This window comes from Sciurus carolinensis (assembly GCF_902686445.1).
Source record: "Sciurus carolinensis chromosome 14 unlocalized genomic scaffold, mSciCar1.2 SUPER_6_x, whole genome shotgun sequence".
Taxonomy (NCBI): Eukaryota; Metazoa; Chordata; class Mammalia; order Rodentia; family Sciuridae; genus Sciurus; species Sciurus carolinensis.
Window position 1 is genome coordinate 1,646,958 of NW_025920104.1, and position 12,887 is coordinate 1,659,844.

The 12,887-nt window shown below is 45.4% G+C and overlaps 2 pseudogenes; one reads left to right on the forward strand and one right to left on the reverse strand.

The window, feature by feature from the left end:
• Positions 1–366: 366 nt before the first annotated feature.
• Positions 367–801, forward strand: LOC124973100 (transmembrane protein 18-like; annotated as a pseudogene).
• A 3,827-nt stretch (positions 802–4,628) lies between these two features.
• The window catches only part of LOC124973147 (26S proteasome non-ATPase regulatory subunit 4-like), a 74,607-nt pseudogene continuing 66,348 nt past the window's right edge, over positions 4,629–12,887 (reverse strand).

Consider the following 12,887-nt stretch of genomic DNA (forward strand, 5'->3'; position numbering starts at 1 on the left):
CAAACGTGTGAGACAAAGGCTCTACCACTGAGCTACAGCCCCAGCCTCTTTCTTTTTCTTTTTTTTTTTTTAAGTGGCTGGGGCATTTTCTTTCAGTAGAGTGTGGGATAGCAGGAAAAATTTCTCAACTATGTGGGACATCTACTGATATATAAAAATCACATGGAAGGCATGGCCTAATATAAGTAAAAATGGTTGTTATGAAAAATTTAAGATGAAACATCTTCACAAAACTATACAAATATTTCATTACTTCAGGACACTGAATCATAACTATTTTCATTAAAAACTGAAGAATAGTACTTCATTAAAATGTTGTCCTGGAATGGCTTGGCGGTGGTGGTGAGGGTGGGCCTTGCGGGCGCTATGACATCGGGCTTCTCAGTCAGCTCTTTCACCGTCAGCATCCCTGCAGTGATCACAGCTGGCTATGTTCTCTGGCCCCCTGAGAAAGCAGCATCCAGACTTCAGCCTGCCCTGCATTACTAACCATGTGTCCTTACAGCAGACAGACTGGAGTGAACTATGGCTGTTGGGGCTGGCCGTCTTCCATGTGCTGTGCCTGCTCCTCACCTGCTTCTCATCCCAGAGGTGCAGACTACAGATTGGCCATTTCCTGTGCCTTGGTTGTTTTCAAAATACCAGTATTTTGACTCCAGGGGAATGTTCATTTCTGTCATGTTCTCAGCTCTGCTGCTGCTCATTGTGATTTTGTGGGTACACAAGACTTTGAATGTGATGACTGACCTGAAGAACTTACAAGAAAAAAGAAAAGAGAAGAAGAGGAGAAAGGAAGAGTAGGCTTGTGGCAGTGCTGGGCTCTGTTGGTCTTCCTGGCCACGGTGGCTTCTGTGCAGTGATGCCCAGGCATCCTCAGTTGGCGTGGTGGGAAACTGTGTTCCTTTCTGGGGCTCCAGCTCTGGAGCACACACTAAAGTTGTTACTCAAACCAACATGGATTGTACCCTCATGTGTTTGTTGAGCCTGGTCTGCCAGGCTGGTTAGCAGGCCTGGTCTCTCAGGCTAAGCCACAGGAGGGCCCTGTGCATCCTTCCAGGACTCTATGGTCAGTTGTAGAGTGTCCACTTGGCATGGAACCCCAGCGATAGTGCTGTCCTGCACACAGGCCAATCACCTGGCCATTGCCCTGCATCTTGTGCTCTACAAGATAGCTCTTAACTGAGGGCAGGTTTATCCCCAAGGGACTTGGGACAGTTTGGTGACACTTTTGCTTGTCACTGGAGGAGGAGTGCTGCTTGCAACTAGTGAGTGGAGCCTGAGTGCTGCTGAAATCCTGCAGGGATGGACTGTGTCCCCATCCTGGAGGATTGCACAGAGTGCTGGCCCCACATCTACTCTGCCTGAGGCCTTTGAAGCAGGTCTAGAAAAGATGGCGCATATCTCATATACTGACCAGTCCCCTGGGCCTGGGCCTTCTGAAACCACCAGATGGGCATATCATGTAATAGGCCCATCTCCTTAGTCTGGGTCCTCTGAAATCACCAGCTGGGCATATCTCATGTAGTGACCAGTCCCCTGAGCCTGGGCCTTCTGATACCAGGAGCTGGGCATATATCTCAGCTTAACAGCTGGGTCCCATGAGGTTAGGCCTTCTGAGCCAACAGTGGGGCTACTTCACTGATCACACTTTTGCTAATGTGAGGAGAAGCATGAAGTTGGACTGTGTGAACAAGACTGTGTTAAATGCACCTTTTATTTTGCTCTGAGTGCAGCATTACAAATAGAGAAACATTCCCTGAAGGACCCAGTGGTCTCCACTCCACCTGGAAAGTGCAGGGTCCCTTCTGCCCTCCTGAGTTCCATCCTGCAGGGGTGCCCTCAGGCTGCCTGTCTGGGGCACTCATGTGGTGTAGTGAAACATTTTTCAAATTTCTAAAAGAAAAAACTGTCCAAGTGAAAGCACCTAATATATTAACAATGTTAACAATTGACAGTTTGATTGCAACATTGTCTTGAAATCCAGATGTGTAAGTTTTAAGTTTTTAGGTGATGTTAAACTCTTAGTGGAGAAGCTGGCAGGTGGTAGATGTGAGAGGATAGAATCCTCTCAGCCAGGCCACTGGAGTTTTGTGCCTGCAGCTCTTTCCAGTCCCTCTGCAATTTGTTCAGCTTTTACAGTGAATGCAGAGGTGACTTGGGAGTAGTAGCCTGATCTTAAGCAAGACCAATCTCAAGTTGACATCACCTGTGGGATCATGTGGCAAGTATGATTGTGCACATCTCAGTGGATGTCTCAGGGTGTTTGCTGATGCATGGCTTGACAAGGGCTTCCCTTACCCCCCACAAGGTGGTTTCACAGAAAATGAAGAGCCACTAATGTGTGACTGCAGGAGCCCAGAACAGGCATTGTGTGAGTGTGGAGGTGGCCCTCAAGGGCTGTTGCCTGCCAGGCTGTCCCAGGCCAGCATTGGGAAGCAGGTCAGGAAATTGCTGGAGAGAACACATCTGAGGCAGCCGTGGGACCTCTCATGCAGCTGAAGTAAGCCAGTGAGACCCCATCTGTACATTGGACCATGCAGATCTGGGCCCGTCCACCTGAGTCTAGCTTCCCTGTGATAAAGTGGTGTAATAGTACTGTTAGCTCAGTACCTAGGTGTCAGCCCATGTGTGAACCTGATGTGGGCTCTGGGTTTCACATGTGTGTTGTTTTCACAAAAATGAAGTTTGCATCATTTTAGTGAGGCTCCTATCTCAGTGGCTGGAATTGCATTGTTGGGAACTGTCTTTATATCTCATCCTCTTATTAGGGAAAATCCTGCAAGCTAAAATCATCAGCTCTCGAGGAATTCATAAAACTTGTGTGGGTACATGCAGGGTGTGGGCTGGGACTGTGGTTTGGGGTAGGCACTTGCCCATATGCCTGAGGTGCTGGGTTCCATCACCAGCACTACAGAAAAGTAAATTTAAAATAAGGTGTGGGGTGTGAGCCCCACTACATTCATGTTCTGAGAAGTGGAAGGCTCATAGGTGATTTGCTCCTCTGCTTTAGTTAGCAGGTGCTTTTACCATGTGTTTATGAACAAAGCAGAACAAAGAATATTGTGCATTCTACAAACCTGTGACACTGTCAGTTTATTGATTGATGTGTAATAAAACATCTTTGATATAAAAAATGTCCTGTTTGTGAACATAGACCAGTGGTAGAGCAAACATCTCTCTAGCACACATATGGCTCTGGATTTGATCTCTAGCACCCTTATTGCCAGCAACACAACAATCTACATAGCCAGGTGCAGTGACATGCACCTGTAAGTCCCAACTACATGGGAGGCTGAGATAGAGCATCATTTGAACCTTGGAGTTTAGGGACAGACTGGGCAACAGAAAGACACCATCTCTCCATTTTGGGGGGAAAGATGAAAGAGTACCACGGATTGAACTCAGGGGCACTCAACCACTAAGTCAAATTACCAGCCCTATTTTCTATTATATTTAGAGACAGGGTCTCCTTGGCACCTTGGCATAATTGAGACAGGCTTTAAACTAGACATCCTCCTTCCTCAGCCTCCCAAGCCACTGGGATTACAGGCATGCATAACCAAGTCCAGCAAAAACCCATCTCTTTAAAGAAAAAAAAAAACTCTTTTGAATATGACAACCCTCCCTGGTCTCAACTTTTTCTCATCTTTTCATCAACTCAATCAGCACAGTTGAACAAGTACCAGTTGGATAAGCAAGTTGGACTTTCAGCATGGAGCTGTGTTCAAAGTTAGCAGTGCTTCAATGGTCACCTGCATTTCTTAAGATGAGGTGATCTTTGATATGAGTCAACTCTCAGGAACTCATAGGTTAGATCATTCTCACGAGTATGCTCATGGGGGTATATCATCAGCAAGTTCTTGAAGAAGATGATGCTCACCAGGTTGCAAATGACAGGAACTTCCAAATGACAACTGCACTAGTCTTTGGAAATTACCAGGCTTCTTGGGCACACTCCAGATGCTGTGCAACTGAAGTGGACTTGCACAACTCAGCACTTTCCATGTCAACCTCAATGTCATGTGGAAAAGCAAGAGGTGAGGATGAAAGACAGCCGCCCTTGGCCCTGGCTCTTCTCACTCAGATTTCCTTGGCATCAGGTTGCAAATGACTTGAAGTCCAATTGTATGATTTGGGATACATATGTGTTAGCTCCTGCTGATACCATTCAGGAGGAAATGGGGGAATGTTCAACCTAGTCTCCCAGTATCATTGGAGGTCCAGTGTCAAGAGGAATGAAGCCCTTTTCTACACTGTTGTTATTTTGGATGAAGGTTCTGAAGACATGCAGTGTAGAATTGGGTGAAGAATATGATGTTCTCATGTGCACCATGGTTCTAGGAATGAGTGGCTTGTGCTTTGCAGGGTCAAGAATGACACAAGAAGTGCTCTTTGAAAGAAAGAGGGAAAGCAGAGACACTAGGCATGTGGCATGTTGGTGGTGGATATAGCCAGTCTAAGAAATAAAAAGGATGCTAAAACTTGCAAATGCTTGAGGATACACTCTTTTTTTTTAATTGTCAAGCTTTATTTAGGTCGTATTGGTTACAGATAACATATCTAAACCTATATTCCACTCCACCCTATGCAGTCCCCTGGGCAGGCTCTGCCACCTTTTTCCTCCAGTCTCACTTCTTATCCTCTTCCTTCTTGTCCTTCTTGCCATCCTTGGTGGCCTGAGAGTCCAGAGAGCCTATGGCATTTCGAATGACTTCATTATCAGTATCCACACCCAGAAGGTTCTCTAGGACACTCAAAAAACTCAGGGTCCTGCATCACATCATAATCCTCCTCCTCCTTGGTTGGTTCAGATTTGTCCATGGCTGAGTTGGCATCAAGGTTTGCTGATTCTGCCTGACCAAACTCTGTTCCCTGCAGGGACATCTGCATGGCATAAGCAATCTGCTCTTTCTCAATCTTACTACTTAGATCAGGGAGCCCTGTGAAGCCAAACTCCTGCTGGCTGATGGTCATATTAAGCAGGGCATCATCTGAGTCTTCAGTCCCACCTGTAGCAATCCCAGCCTCAGCTGCAGAAGCTGCTGCTGCCCACCATGCCTCCTCCTCCTGCCTTTGCTACTGCTCTTCCATAGAAACACAAAGAGCCAGGGCAAGCTCAGGATCAGCACTGGGATCCACTTCAAATTCAAAGTCACTGGCACCAAGACCCAGCATGGCACCACCTTCACCAGCAAGAATTGGAGAACTGATGAGAGCATCAACCAAGTGGGGCCCATGAGGCATTGTCACCAAATGAGAACAAGTTCCATCTTTGCCATTCAGTGTGTTTACAAAGGTCATCACATTTTCTGTGTTCACCTCCTCTTCCCCAAAATTGATAATGTCAACATTTACTTTTCTTTCTTGAGGTGCTCAGCCAGTTTAAACAGATCCTTCTCATTGTCTTCTATGGGGCTTCCCACAAAAGCAATGATGCACAACTTGTGATTCTTGCCTTGTTGGTGCTTCAGAGTCAGATGGGCTATGTGAATGATAGTGCAGAAAGTGATCTTGCACTTAGGTTGAATGGTATGGAGCATGGACAGGATGCTGCCAGTGTCAGGGGTTAGAGTGATTAGCACTTCACAGTCATTGGCCAGTGTGATGAGGCCAACTTTGTACTCACAGTTGCTTCCAGTCTTTGAGTGACATACTTTGTTGACAGCATACTGTTGGGTCTGTGGCCAAGGGGGTAAGAAGTCTCCATTCCACATATACTCACTGCTGTACACACAAAGCACAGTACTCTCCAAAAAAATATTGCAACCTTCCTCCCTCCTGACCGGTTCTTGGGGACTGCCTCCAGGATACACTCTTCCTGCACACTAAGGCCTATCACACATTTGCATGTTCTTTAATGTGTCCTCTTTTGATATTCAGGTTTTGCCCATTTTGGGTATGCACTTTTAATTTTGAGCAGGATGGTTTGGACTAAATGTCTGATATTGAGGTGCATTCTTGAATTTGAGAGCCATGCTTCAGTGCTGCATATCCTAATGTAAAGTCATTTACATTGAGGGTAAATTGAGTCATGGGTGTGGAGTAAGGAAAGCCTTTCCTCAGAGGTCTTGTGCTGAAAAAAATAAAATCAGCATATCAGCTGTCACTTGCAATCAAAAGGAAAGAGCCAGGAACTGACAAGGGCATTGAAGTCCTTGCTGGGAGAATTAAGGTCAGTCATGATGGTTGCTCACAGAATGATCTGGCACTGACTACATCCTGTATCTGTACAGGATGTTGAAGCAAAAGAAATGTCCTAGAATTTGGACATAGACCTTAAGCAAAGTTTAAACATTTTGTTAGTGTCCATTTACTGAAGTTGGTTTTCAACACCAACACTCTTGTGCTATTCATGCCCCTCAAAGGTCCTTACCCTTCGGTTTGGAATACTCAGCCTTGAAGCTTTGTGCTATTTCTCATTCAGCACAATGCCTGTTCACCTTTGGTATTCTGCCCTGTGAAAATGTGTTCTTCATGCCAAGGGAAGGCTCTTGTTTCATGCACTGGCTTGTACTCTGCATCATACATGGACTGATAATAGGCCATTTCTCAGAGGGCCTTGTGCCACAGAGGCAGCAGCCTGGTCAAGGGAATGAACCCTTGGGTGAACAGAGAAGGGCTAGATATTACTGCCTCTGAAGGTGGGTTTCAGGACATCTGGAAAAATCATGGCAGGACAAATTCTGAGTGCAGTCCACTTGTAAGGCAGCAGCCAAGTTGGTTGGCCCTGGTTGGTGGAGTGAGCACAGAACATCTCTCCTTGCCTGGCAGCACCCCCCTGTCCTCCTTCCAACATGCTGACTGAATGACTCTCTGGTCTCCTCATGAGTTATCACAGCAGCCACACACCTGCACTTGGAAGACCAACTCCCCAGGTTCCAGCTATCTCCTGTTAGGGCTATCTTGGAAAGGAGAGGCAACCGACCAGACAGGGTGTGATGTTTCCCAATTCAAGGAGCACCTAAGCCAGGGAGCAGTGCTGCAAGCTCCCCTGCCCTGAGCTGTCAGCATCCATCATGCCCTGTGGCTGCTAGGACACTAGGTGAGTTGCCTGACTCGGACAAATCCCGGGTGTGCAGACCTGGAGAAGTGGTTTTGGAGGGCAATGCCAATGTGGCAGTGCTATGGTGAGTGACCAGAACTCATGCAGCCTTCCATCCCTGCCTGGTCCCCCACACCTCATGGGGGATCCCTGCCCACAGCAGTTACTAGGTGACCATGCTGTCATGATGCCCGGTGCAGCCAAACCAACACAGCACCACCTAGGAGGCCTAAAGTGTAGTGCGAGTTGTCAGGCTTCAGCTGGGTCCCCTGACCTGCCTGGACTGGGAGCGATTCCTGGCCCACTCGACTGCACCCCACAAGCCTGATAGCTCCACTTCAACTGGGTCAACAGGTTAGGATCCCATTTCTTGAAAGATCAGGTCCCTGGCCCTGGCTCCATTTCTCTTTCCTCTTACCATCACCCCACAGCTGGCATTTCTTTTCAGTTTCCATCTGAAACCCCAAGGATCTGAAGCATCTCTGATTGCTATGGGAACCGTGATGCCACTGAGCTGTCCAGCTGCTCCTCTGTGACCTCAGTCGCTGTCTGATGTGCAGGCATGAGGTCAAAGACACCACTCCTCAATATCCAGGTGGCCCAAGGCCCAGAGAAAGCCTCTGGGGAGAGAGAGAAAGTGTGTGCTCCTACCAGAGCCTGGAACCTCTGCACCCTTCACACCTGCCATGCCTGAAGCCTGCCCCTTCCACTGAGAATAGAGTCGCTCTCCCATCTTTCCCTCTCAGGGAACAAGAACACTGGAAACCCAAATTCAGGCCATTTTCAGAGGGGAACAGATTGAGGTTGAAGGATTGAGATATTCAGGATATGACTTTCAGTCACTTATCTCACTCCATTGAATCTTGAGAGAAGGAGGTACAAAGCTAACTAGCAGCAGGTGGACATTGCATGAAAATGTTTTTTTCTTCCTGCCAGTAAATATCGATCCTGGGACCCCAGATCCCATGAGCCATAACCACTTCCCTTTTCTTCTTTAAATTTACTGACAGGGTCTGGCTGTGTTTTTGAGGCATTCCCTCATTTAGGGAAACAGGCTTTGCCCATGAGAAACACCTTCCTCTTCCTCATCCATAAATAAGATGTGAGGCAAGATCCAGCACCTCCACTGAGTTGTGCCTTTTGCCCAGATATCTCCTGGTTAGAAATTTTCCAAGGAAATGCCAGAAGGAAAAAGAGGAGTAAGGAAGGATTCAGTGATTGTGATTGGAATGACTAGGGCTCCAGGTGTGAATGATCCCCGATATCTCCCTTCATACTGACAACCTGAGCATATTCTGATTCTCACATAAGCCTGCCTCTCTTTCTGCCTCCTCCCACCCAAACTCCATGCTCACTGACATCATTTTCTTCTCAGTGCTCAGCTGCAAACCTTTTCCTCCTTCAATATATAGGGATAAAATTTCCCCTCATGATGCACCGCTTGACTGTGGGTCTTGATGTGCAGGAAAGGTTCCTTGCAGGATTGCTGTGGAAAGGAAGATGAAGATTTTCTAAGGAATCTGTTGGCTTTGTTTGGGGCTGGGTTTTCTGCAGAGAATTTGACAGAGTCACAGCAGTAGGGGATCTAGAGGGTACCTAAAAGCGGGTACTGCAAAGCTAAAAGATAGCTCCTCTTCGAGAGCACTCACCTAGCATGTGCAAGGACCATGGTTTGAGTTTCCAGATCCTCAGACAGGGAGGGGAGAGAAAGGCTCTTTTGAATATGCCAACCCTCCCTCCTCTCATCTGTTTCTCCTCTCTTCATCAACTCAATCAGCACAGTTGAAAACAAGACAGTTGGACACACAAGCCTTTTCCAATCAGACTTTCAGAATGGAGATGCGGTCAAAGTTAGCAGTGCTTTCCGGGTCACCTGTGTTTCTTAGCAGGAGATGTTCCTTGACTTGAGTCAACTCACAACAACTCATAGGTGAGCTCCTTCTCATGACAATGCTTGTAGGGTTATATCATCAGCAAGTTCTTCAAGAAGACAATGCTCACCAGGTTGCAAATGGCAGGAACTTCCAAATGACAACTGCACTAGTCTTTGGAAATTACCAGGCTTCATGGGCACACTCCAGATATGTGCAACTGAAGTGGTCTTGCACAGCTCAGCACTTCCCATGTCATCCTCAATGTCATCTGGAAATGCAAGAGGTGAGGACCAGAGACAGCCGCCCTTGGCCCTGGCTCTTCTCACTCAGTTTTCTTCAGTATCAGGTTGCAAATGACTTGAAATCCAATTGTGTGATTTGGGGATGCATATGTGTTAGCTCCTGATGACAACATTCAGAAGGAAATACGGGAGTGTGCAACCTAGTCTCCCAGTATCATTGGAGGTCCAGTGTCAAGAGGAATGAAGCCCTTTTCTAGACTATTGTTAATTTGGATGGAGGGTCTGAGGAGATACAGTGCAGAATTGGCTGAACGATATGATGTCTCATATTTACCATGGTTCTGGTAATGAGTGGCTCATGCTTTGCAGGGTCTAGAATGATACAAGAAGACCTGTTTGAAAGAAGTCACACTGAAAGAGGGAAAGCAGAGACTCTAGGCACCTTGTGGGGTGGCAGTGGATATAGCCAGTCCAGAAAATAATAAGGATGCTACAATTTGAAAATGCTTGAGGATACATGTTGTCAAATGTGGGTTGGCTTCTCAGGAAGGAGTGAGTGTGATGGTGCCCCTTAATTCAGACACCAGGATCCAGGTTCTGGGACACAGTCTTTATTTATTCAGGAAGTGCAATAGTTTATATATGGAGTGAGAACCAATCATATGAATGAGACAGCCAGGCCAGTGCTCAGTTTACTGTTTATAATACTGTACTACAGGGAAGAGCAGACTTCTACTGGGGACCAGGAAGGCTCAAGATGCAGTAGGTCATCACAGAGTGTACTGATGTGACATGAAGAGAGCCCAGTGTTCTGTGCTCAAGCCCAGTCCATACCTTGTATCCATGCCTGGTACACCACAGGATTCTGCTCATTCCCCCCCCTTTTTTTTGACATCATAACCTGAGTTAACATGACCTGTCTAGTTTCAATTTTTGATGTTCTGTTACAATGGCAGCGAATACATAGAAATGATATTACAATGCCAGCAAGGAAGAGCCCAAGTAATGCAATATTTACAGGATCAAATATGGAGGTGATTTTATTCCATAATCATGTAAAGAAAGAAGCATTCAGTTCAAGGTGGGCTCGGGTTTCATTGGTTGACATGATTGCATGACCTAATTTGAGTGTTAAGTTCTGAAACTGGGCATTCCAAGGACCCCTTAAATATGTACTTAATTCTTGCCTCCATTTAGTCACATTGTCAAGTGTTACCATAGTTTCACAAACATAGGTTAATGAGGGATTACATTGTAAACACATTGTCATTTGCATGATATCCATTCTTTCATTTGTGAGATCTATTTGTTGCTGCAAATTTAGGATACCCCTTGTATTAGTGTATTAGTTTGGTGTTGAAGAGCGAAGTCTTCACTGACTCTAGTAGCCTGTGCATTTAGCACTGTGGCATTAGCACCAGTTTGTACTAAGGCTATTGTGGCAGCAGTTGAAAGCAGCTAGAGCAGCAATGATGATACTTGCAAGCAATGCAATAAGTCCAAAATCTCTTTTAGCAGGTATTAACTATACATCTTTAGTAAGAACTATTGGTTGAATAGTATGAGTGCCATTTGATATAGCCCAAATGTAAGGAGGTACTCTAGCTAACAATGCAGTTGAAAATCCAGGAGACCAACAATTGGTCAGGAAGCACTGTGTAGAATCATGACAATATATAGACATATTGGTGGTTTGATTAGAGACAATGTAATAAAATGGATGCTGAACACAGAGAGGTGCAATTAAACATTTGTGAAGATGTTCCATTAAAATGAGTCCCATTGAGGAAAAGCATAGGTCCTATATCTAAACATCTTTGCTGATTACATAATAGAGTACCTAACAGTGAGGCACTTCCAGAAGAATTATAATACATTTTCTGTGAGCTTGTGGCGGGTTCTGAGGCATTTATTACTAAAGGTCTGGCAAAGGATGAAAGCTGCTGGGTAACTCTAAAAGGAGTGTGACTCTGCACACACTGGTGGGGATGGATGTCTGCCAATGGTTTAATTCTGTTTTCATTTTTAGTGGTATTGGCAAGAATCCATGGGCAGACATGCAAACCGGGGAAGACATTTGTAGAACTATTCTTAGATACAGAAGTTAATTTAACCTATCTAAGAACTGTGATGTTTCCAATAGTACGATCTAGGAGAGTATCAGGGCATAAGCAGATCACGTGATTACATAATGAGAGCTCAGGAGTGGAGAAACAATTGGACAACTTCACGAATAGCCAACTGCCAGTAGTGTTAGCAGTAGTATTAAATTGAGCTTGACAAGGAGGTGCTGAAGTGGCAGGAATGTCCATGGAAGTATTAGAAGTTAAGATAGAAGGCAGGACATCTGCATCTAAGCCTAATGGCATCACCTGTGAATGGATTGGGGATCCCAATAATTGTTGCACCAGTGCAGTGAGAGTTGGCAGTGATAATAGCACACATTATTAAAAACAAAGTGGATGGGGAAGTATCACCATCAGGAGACATTTGTTGAGCCTCCTGAGTTACCCTTTTTAATCACCCCCCAAGTTACTGGAGGTGCATGTTGACCTCTTTTCTTCATTTTTCTTGTTGTGTTTTGATGATTGTCCTTGCATAGTTGAGGAGCCCTCTGTGTCCTCAAGATCGAGTCTCTTCAGTTCCTCCATCAAGGTTTGCCAACATCTTTTCTTGTTGCCCTACATATGATGTAGTGGGTTTGATCGATCTGGCTGGTGTCCAAATTGGTGTAGATTCACTTTCTGGGAAAACACAAGCAAAATCTCACCCCTGAGTTGGTAAATGGTGTGGTCCACAAAGGTGATTTGATAGGGAGTCTTTCCAGTACACCAATGGCAGAGGAGTATTACCGGGAAAGGAATCCCAATTCTTTCCTTAGTGAACAGAATGTGATAGAGTGTGTATGATGGGGGCATATGTGTTCCTCCTTTTCCCCCTTTTTTCTTTTTGTAACTGAGTTTTTATGGTATGGTGTGTTCTTTCTACAATTCCTTGCCCTTGTGGATTGTATGGAATTCCTGCAATTACTTTGATATTCTGAGTAGATGCCCAACTTTTGAATTTGTTTGAAGTGTGTGCAGTTCCATTGTCTATTTTGATGGCCCAATTTGGGGACAATTGTTTATATTCATAGGTGGTCAGAGTGGAATGCTCCCCTCTGCAAGTTTACATACTTGAGACATTAACTGCTGTGAACCAAGAACTAGGACAAGAGATTCCTTCAGGAGGACCTCATTAACCTGAACCCTCATGAGTCTCTTGTTGAAAATGGACCACAAACATTTAAGGACTGCAATTATTATAAGGAAGAGTATACAGGCTAATCCTAACACTGTAGTAGGATTCAGCATGTTAAACATGTTCTATTTAAAGTTGATAACAGAGACCTCTCCCGGGAGGGAGAAGGGGACCACAGCTGATGTTCTAAAGTTCCAAGAAGTGAGCACACCTTACATCCTTTATAGGTTAAGGTCTCTTTTTTCTCCAGTTTTTTTCCCCTTATCTCTCTTTCTCACCTGTGTGATTAGGCCTAGTTTTGCAGGTGAGATGCATAAAGTGAGAAGTGAATGGGCAGGAGAAGGACCAATGTGATTCAGCCAGGTAAATCTGATAACCAATGTACTCTGCAAATGCTTGACATTACATTCTCCCAGGGACAGTCTCCAACTTCCAGAGGCACATGGTTTTCATGACCTCCATTTCCTCAATTTGACTGATCCCCTATTT